At 45.6% G+C, this 6915-nt stretch overlaps 1 pseudogene; it reads right to left on the minus strand.

Moving 5' to 3' along the window:
• Positions 1–3872: 3872 nt before the first annotated feature.
• On the minus strand, positions 3873–3990 carry LOC135052320 (5S ribosomal RNA; annotated as a pseudogene).
• Between the last annotated feature and the right edge of the window lie 2925 nt (positions 3991–6915).

The following is a 6915-nucleotide window of genomic DNA, read 5'->3' on the forward strand; positions in this document are numbered from 1 at the left end:
AATTCCGTACCTGGACGATCTTCTGATAAAGGCACCGTCCAGGGAGCGTTTGTTGGACAGCGTTGGCCTCTCAACCAGACTACTCCGGGATCACAGGTGGATTCTGACCTTACCAAAATCTCACCTGGAACCGATGCAGAGGCTTCCTTTCCTGGGAATGATACTTGACACAGAGTCACAGAGAGTGTTCCTTCCTTTAGAAAACGCTATGGTAATCCAGTCAATGGTTCGGGCTTTCCTGAAGCCAACCCGTCTCTTGGTGCATCTGTTCATTCACCTTCTAGGGAAAATGGTGGCTTCTTACAAGGCGATTCAGTACGGAAGGATTCATGCGAGGCCCTTCCAGATAGATCTATTGGACAAATGCTCCGGATCACATCTTCACATGCACCAGAGCATCTGTCTGTCGCCGAGAGCCAGGATCTCCCTTCTGTGGTGGCTACAGACTTCTCGCCTCCCCGAGGGTCGGAGGTTCGGGATTCAGAATTGGATTCTGCTAACCACAGATGCAAGCCTCAGAGGTTGGGGAGCAGTCACCCAGGGGGTGCAGTTTCAAGGATGAGGGTCTCGTCAGGAAGTCGTGATTCCATTAAACATCCTGGAACTCAGGTCTATCTACAACGCACTTCTGCATGCCTCATCTCTACTTCGGAATCAGGCCATTCAAGTCCAGTCGGACAATGTGACGGTGTTAAGGTACATAAACCGACAGGGTGGAACAAAAAGCAGAGCAGTAATGTCAGAGGTGTCAAGAATTCTCCTCTGGGCGGAAAAATACGCTGTGGCGTTGTCAGCAGTCTTCATTCTGGGAGTAGGCAACTGGGAAGAAGACTTCCTCAGCAAACACGACCTGCACCTGGGGGGAGTGGGGCCTTCAACCGGAGGTGTTCCAGTGGTTGACACGTCGGTGGGGATATCCACAGATCGACAGTGTTAAGTTCTGAATATTAATAACAAAGCAAAGTATATTGTTGCGGACGCAGTTAGCGTAGAACGCTTCGTTCCTTATGTGCGGTTATGCGCACGCAAGTAACTTAAAGAATCCTACTATGGAACCATATACGTTTGTAATGTGGTCCAACGCACATACAGATTTAATACTAGCAGAAAAAAGGTAAAAATAATACAAGTACAGAAATAGAGGTAAACCACAAGTATTATACACACCGTCAGAGTAAGTTACAGCCAATAATACATACACAAGTTTCCCTGGTGCAGGCAGCCTGTCATCAGAGCAGAGAGAGAGTGTGTCATAGTTCTGAGATAGGTGAGTTATCCAATCTGGGCTAGGAGTGTGCTCTTTTATACAATAGTTCAAAAGGTAGTACAATAGGGAATGTACAGTATGCTCTTCTTTCATTGGCCCGGGGGTGGGAAATATCCAGTACACTGGGGATCATTGGTCGGCTCAACCAACCTGAGCGTAAAAACATTTTGAATCATCACATAGTCCCCTGGTTCAATATCATGGCAGTTTGAACTTGCATATCTGGAATCAACAGTTTTAAGTTCTTTTGCTGTTCTCTCAAGTGCTTATTCATTTTTACGAGGTATTGCAATAGTCCTGATGGGGGTTACTCCCTGGCTATCAGTTCTCCCATTGGGAACTGCTATTACCCGGACAGGGTGTAACCCAGCCACTCCATTCCTATTTGAATCACTGTGGGGAGCTACTGTCTCTGCGTAATGAACAGTCCCATACTTACCGGTGGCTACGATCTCACCCATCACTCCTGTGGAAAAAACAGCCACCGCTCTTACCGGTTGATCTGTGCCCACCTGGGTTTCCTGCATGATGGCTGCCTGTGAGATGGCTGAGATCAGACTGGGCTCGTCGTCCTCCTCTGAGCTATTTCCTTTTAAAGAACTTAGGACAGGGTACAATTTGCATGGGTTATTACTATTAGTACATTTTGTCATATCCCTGTCACCTTGGAGTATGGTATTGGTGGTAGCTGTTTCACCGTCAACGTATGGTGGTGGTGGTGCGCTCACATTCACTTTGCTTTTACTTTGTGTAACCGCTGCGCAACTGAGTTGTCGCTGCAATTCCCCCTCTTGTTGCCACATATTCAAACAGTCATTATGTTTAATCCTTAGTTTCTTTGATTTGATCAAACATATCTTATTTATAACTGAGTGTAACATCACAGGATTAAAGCTACCAACCCTAGGGAATGTTGCCCTACACTCAGCAGTCATACGTACCCAATCATCACAAAAAAGCCTCTGTGTATGGACCATATTTCCTACGCATCACAATACCAGCGGACCCTTTCGGCCCCTGCACCTCAGCCTGAACCCTTGCTCCTGAACGCCTCTCGGGTGCACACCTAGCTCCCATTGTGGACTTTTTAAACACAAGCACTAAATGGCCAATGCAAGACAACGGTGAAAAGTCCTCCGAGCGTTTTTCACCCGCTCCGTCTCCTCTGGACAGTACCACGGCCCACATTTATTGTGATTTCCCGCGTACCCAGTGAGGACCCTACCAGACCCCTCAGCACTGGAAGTATGAAGTATTAACAGCAATAAATTGATACCCTGCCTTTTTCAGTGGAGGTTAAAAGCCTGATCTTTTTGGTTTCTTTCCATAGGAATTTCACTTGGGAAACATCACCAATCCTTCCTATGGAGTTCCACTGGGAATATTTCCTGAGTCAGCGAAAATTCCTTCTCTTTACACAAATCACGTCTGCATATGCTAACACAGCGCATATGATGTCGCAATTGCGTGAAATTACGCAAATGGTATCACGTTGCGCCACGTATCACATATCCAATCGCACGGCTTATAGATACTTATCTATACGCCCAACGATCATGGGAGTCTAATTCACTAGCTACGCTCCACAGCCAGAACATAACACCAGAACTCACGCTCCTCCGCACGTTTTACCTTTAAAACCACACACTATGTGCCTCAATACCAATAAATAGGTGAGGTCGCTAACCTCCACGCCACCAAGCCTCTGCTTACTCAGTGCCTAACCGACGGGATCACGCTTTCCGGGGATCAATTCACTCACACTTATTTTTCAATACCCACACTTATATATTTTCTGTACAGAATAAAAATAAATTAAAAATCACTCCCCCTGATTGGTTGTTTGCTCCAGAGGTGACACACTTTAAACAAAGTATTATAGTAGTAGAAACCAAAAAAACGTGTTTCCGCAATGGAGAGAAAAATATTTGATGGAGAAAATTTTCTATTCAAAGATATGTTCATCAAGACCAACATTACTGAATTCAACTCACTGTATTGTTAGATTTCAAAGCTTGTTGGCGGTGCACCAAAAGGGTTTCAGTAGTGTCCTACTGGAAGTACTTTAACAAACAAGAAAGAAAAGACCCTTGTTTGGCGCACTCATTACATTAAAGGAATTATTGAAAAGGTTTATTGTGTGTGTAGTATTTTATAGATTTAAAACATAACCTTTATTATAGATAAATTAAAATACGGTACCCCCTGTAGTACTTTTTAAAGGATATGTTAGGAGTAAAAATTACCTAAATCACATCTGTATCTTATCCATTATATTAAAAAAGAAAAAGAGAAAGAGGATATTTTAAATTATTGGCTATATGCCTTATATGCAGCAGGAGTAAATTATATGTTCCTGAAACAGACTGTTTGCACGGTGCCCTCTAGTGATCAAAGGTATAACAATTTTCTATATTGAATTTTAAGTAGCAGTAAAGTTAACCCCACATAGAATTTAATCCATATTCATGAAGCAGAATAGAGATCTTGAAACAACTGAATACAGAGAAAGGTGAACCAATATATTCTCAGAGAAAACAAAATAAGGACAGCAGAAATTTAAAGTGTGAATCTGCTTTCAGCGTTAGACTGGATTAAGATCCAGAATTTACTACACCGGGTATTCTCAGGAGGTTCCCCTCCTGATACTTGCCCGGCCCAACACTTTATTGCTTCCAAGACCAGACGAGATTGGGCAATTTAAGTGTGGTTTGGTAGTAAATTAAAAGTGCATCTCCTCCTGAATCGTTGATGAGAGTTCACTGATATGGAAAAGTTACAAAAGAGGATATTATAAGCACAAGTAGTTAGATAAACGAGATGGATCTGCTGTTGGTGTTAGACAGCTAAATCTGTCAGTTGAAAAACTGCCCCAGGGAATGTTAGTATTAGGCTGAATCACCAATGAGAGAAATAGCAGGCAGAAAGAAAGATGAAAAAACACCCCCCCCCCACCCCACACACACACACACACACACACACACACACACACACACACACACACACACACACCCCCCACACCCCCCTCAAAAAAATAGTGGGAACACTAAAATAGCACATCCTGGATCTGAATGAATGAAATATTCTTGTTAAATGCTTTGTTCTTTACATAGTTGACTGTGCCGACAACAAAATCACACAAAAATTATCAATGGAAATCAAATTTATTAACCCATGGAGGTCTGGATTTGGAGTCACACTCAAAATTAAAGTGGAAAAGCACACTACAGGCTGATCCAACTTAGATGTAATGTCCTTAAAACAAGTCAAAATGAGACTCAGTAGTGTGTGTGGCCTCCACGTGCCTGAATTACCTCCCTACAATGCCTGGGCATGCTGCTGATGAGGTGGCGGATAGTCTCCTGAGGGATCTCCTCCCAGACCTGGACTAAAGCATCCGCCAACTCCTGGACAGTCTGTGGTGCAATGTGGCGTTGGTGGATGGAGCGAGACATGATGTCCCAGATGTGCTCAATTGGATTCAGGTCTGGGGAACGGGCGGGCCAGTCCATAGCATCAATGCCTTCGTTTTGCAGAAACTGCTGACACACTCCAGCCACATGAGGTCTAGCATTGTCTTGCATTAGGAGGAACCCAGGGCCTACCGCACCAGCATATGGTCTCACAAGGGGTCTGAGGATCTCATCTCGGTACCTAATGGCAGTCAGGCTACCTCTGGCGAGCACATGGAGGGCTGTACGGCCCCCCAAAGAAATGCCACCCCACACCATTACTTCCCCCTGCCAAACCAGTCATGCTGGAAGATGTTGCAGGCAGCAGAACGTTCTCCTTGGCGTCTCCAGACTCTGTCACGTCTGTCACATGTGCTCATTGAGAACCTGCTTTCATCTGTGAAGAGCACAGGGCGCCAGTGGCGAATTTGCCAATCTTGGTGTTCTCTGGCAAATGCCAAACGTCCTGCACGGTGTTGGGCTTAAGCACAACCCCCACCTGTGGACGTTGGGCCCTCATACCACCCTCATGGAGTCTGTTTCTGATCGTTTGAGTAGACACATGCACATTTGTGGCTTGCTGGAGGTCATTTTGCAGGGCTCTGGCAGTGCTTCTCCTGTTCCTCCTTGCACAAAGGCGGAGGTAGCGGTCCTGCTGCTGGGTTGTTGCCCTCCTACGGCCTCCTCCACGTCTCCTGATGTACTGGCCTGTCTCCTGGTAGCGCCTCCATGCTCTGGACACTACGCTGACAGACACAGCAAACCTTCTTGCCACAGCTCGCATTGATGTGCCATCCTGGATAAGCTGCACTTGTGTGGGTTGGAGGGAGGTCATACAGGCACGTGGAGGCCACACACACTACTGAACCTCATTTTGACTTGTTTTAAAGACATTACACCAAAGTTGGATCAGCCTGTAGTGTGTTTTTCCACTTTAATTTTGAGTGTGACTCCAAATCCAGACCTCCATGGGTTAATAAATTTGATTTCCATTGATAATTTTTGTGTGATTTTGTTGTCAGCACATTCAACTATGTAAAGAACAAAGTATTTAATAAGAATATTTAATTCATTCAGATCTAGGATGTGTTATTTTAGTGTTCCCTTTATTTTTTTGAGCAGTATATATATATATATATATATATATATATATATATATATAGATATATAGATAGAGAATATAGTATTGGCTGTATTATACAGTATAATTATCAGTGTTACTCCAATATTGATAGAATGGGTGGTCTTCACGTTGCCGAATGTCGGGATCCCGGCGCACAGTAAACCCGGCATACCGACACATATTCTCCCTCGTGGGTGTCCGCAACCCTCCTGGATGGAGAATAAATAGGGTGGCGCCCTCAGCGTGGCGAGCGCAGCGAGCCCGCAAGGGGCTCATTTGCGCTCGCCACGCTGTCGGTATGCCGGCGGTCGGGCTCCCGGCGCTGGTATGCTGGTCGCCGGGAGCCTGGCCGCCGGCATACCATACTACACCCGTATAGAATACCTCTCAGACAAAAAAAAAAGAACATTTGAACCGATCAGACAGCTGGGGGTATATGCAAGAAAACTTCTTAATTCCCTGTCAAAATAGCTGCTATGTCCATTAATATGGACATGTATCACCAATATCTATTCACTTGTAAAGAAGTATGCAATATATAATACCAAATGAAGCAAAACCAGGTAATAGAAAAATCCAGGTTGATACCCGTTACCATACGTATTTGAAGCAGAAACCTCGTTATGGTCAGGCATCTACCCGCGGACAGAGCCGGATTAAGGGGGGGGCCCGGGGGGTATGTTCCCCGGGCCCCCGTTCCTAAAAGGGCCCCCTGCCGCAGATCGGAGCTCTTACCGATCTGCGGCGCTGCGCTGCATTTCCGGCTCCCGTATGGTTGCCCTGGCAACCTAACACCTGAGCCGTGGCTCCGGCGCCGCCTATCAGTACAGGACAGCTGAGCGACAGCTCAGCTGTCCAATAGTGTAACAGCCTGCGGCTCAGTCACCGTCTGAGCGCGCAGGCTGTATGAGAAAATGTAGTGTAGGGGGAGTGATGGGGGAACTGTCCTGGAGCGGAACTCTGAGTTCGGAGGCAGCTGGGAGCTCTGGGGAGAAGCAGAGGTAGGAGTGTGTGCCTGTGTGTGTTATTAGAACATAAAGTATTAGAGCTGAAATATGAATTATAAATATCTA

Source organism: Pseudophryne corroboree, chromosome 2 (assembly GCF_028390025.1).
Source record: "Pseudophryne corroboree isolate aPseCor3 chromosome 2, aPseCor3.hap2, whole genome shotgun sequence".
In the NCBI taxonomy this organism is placed as follows: Eukaryota; Metazoa; Chordata; class Amphibia; order Anura; family Myobatrachidae; genus Pseudophryne; species Pseudophryne corroboree.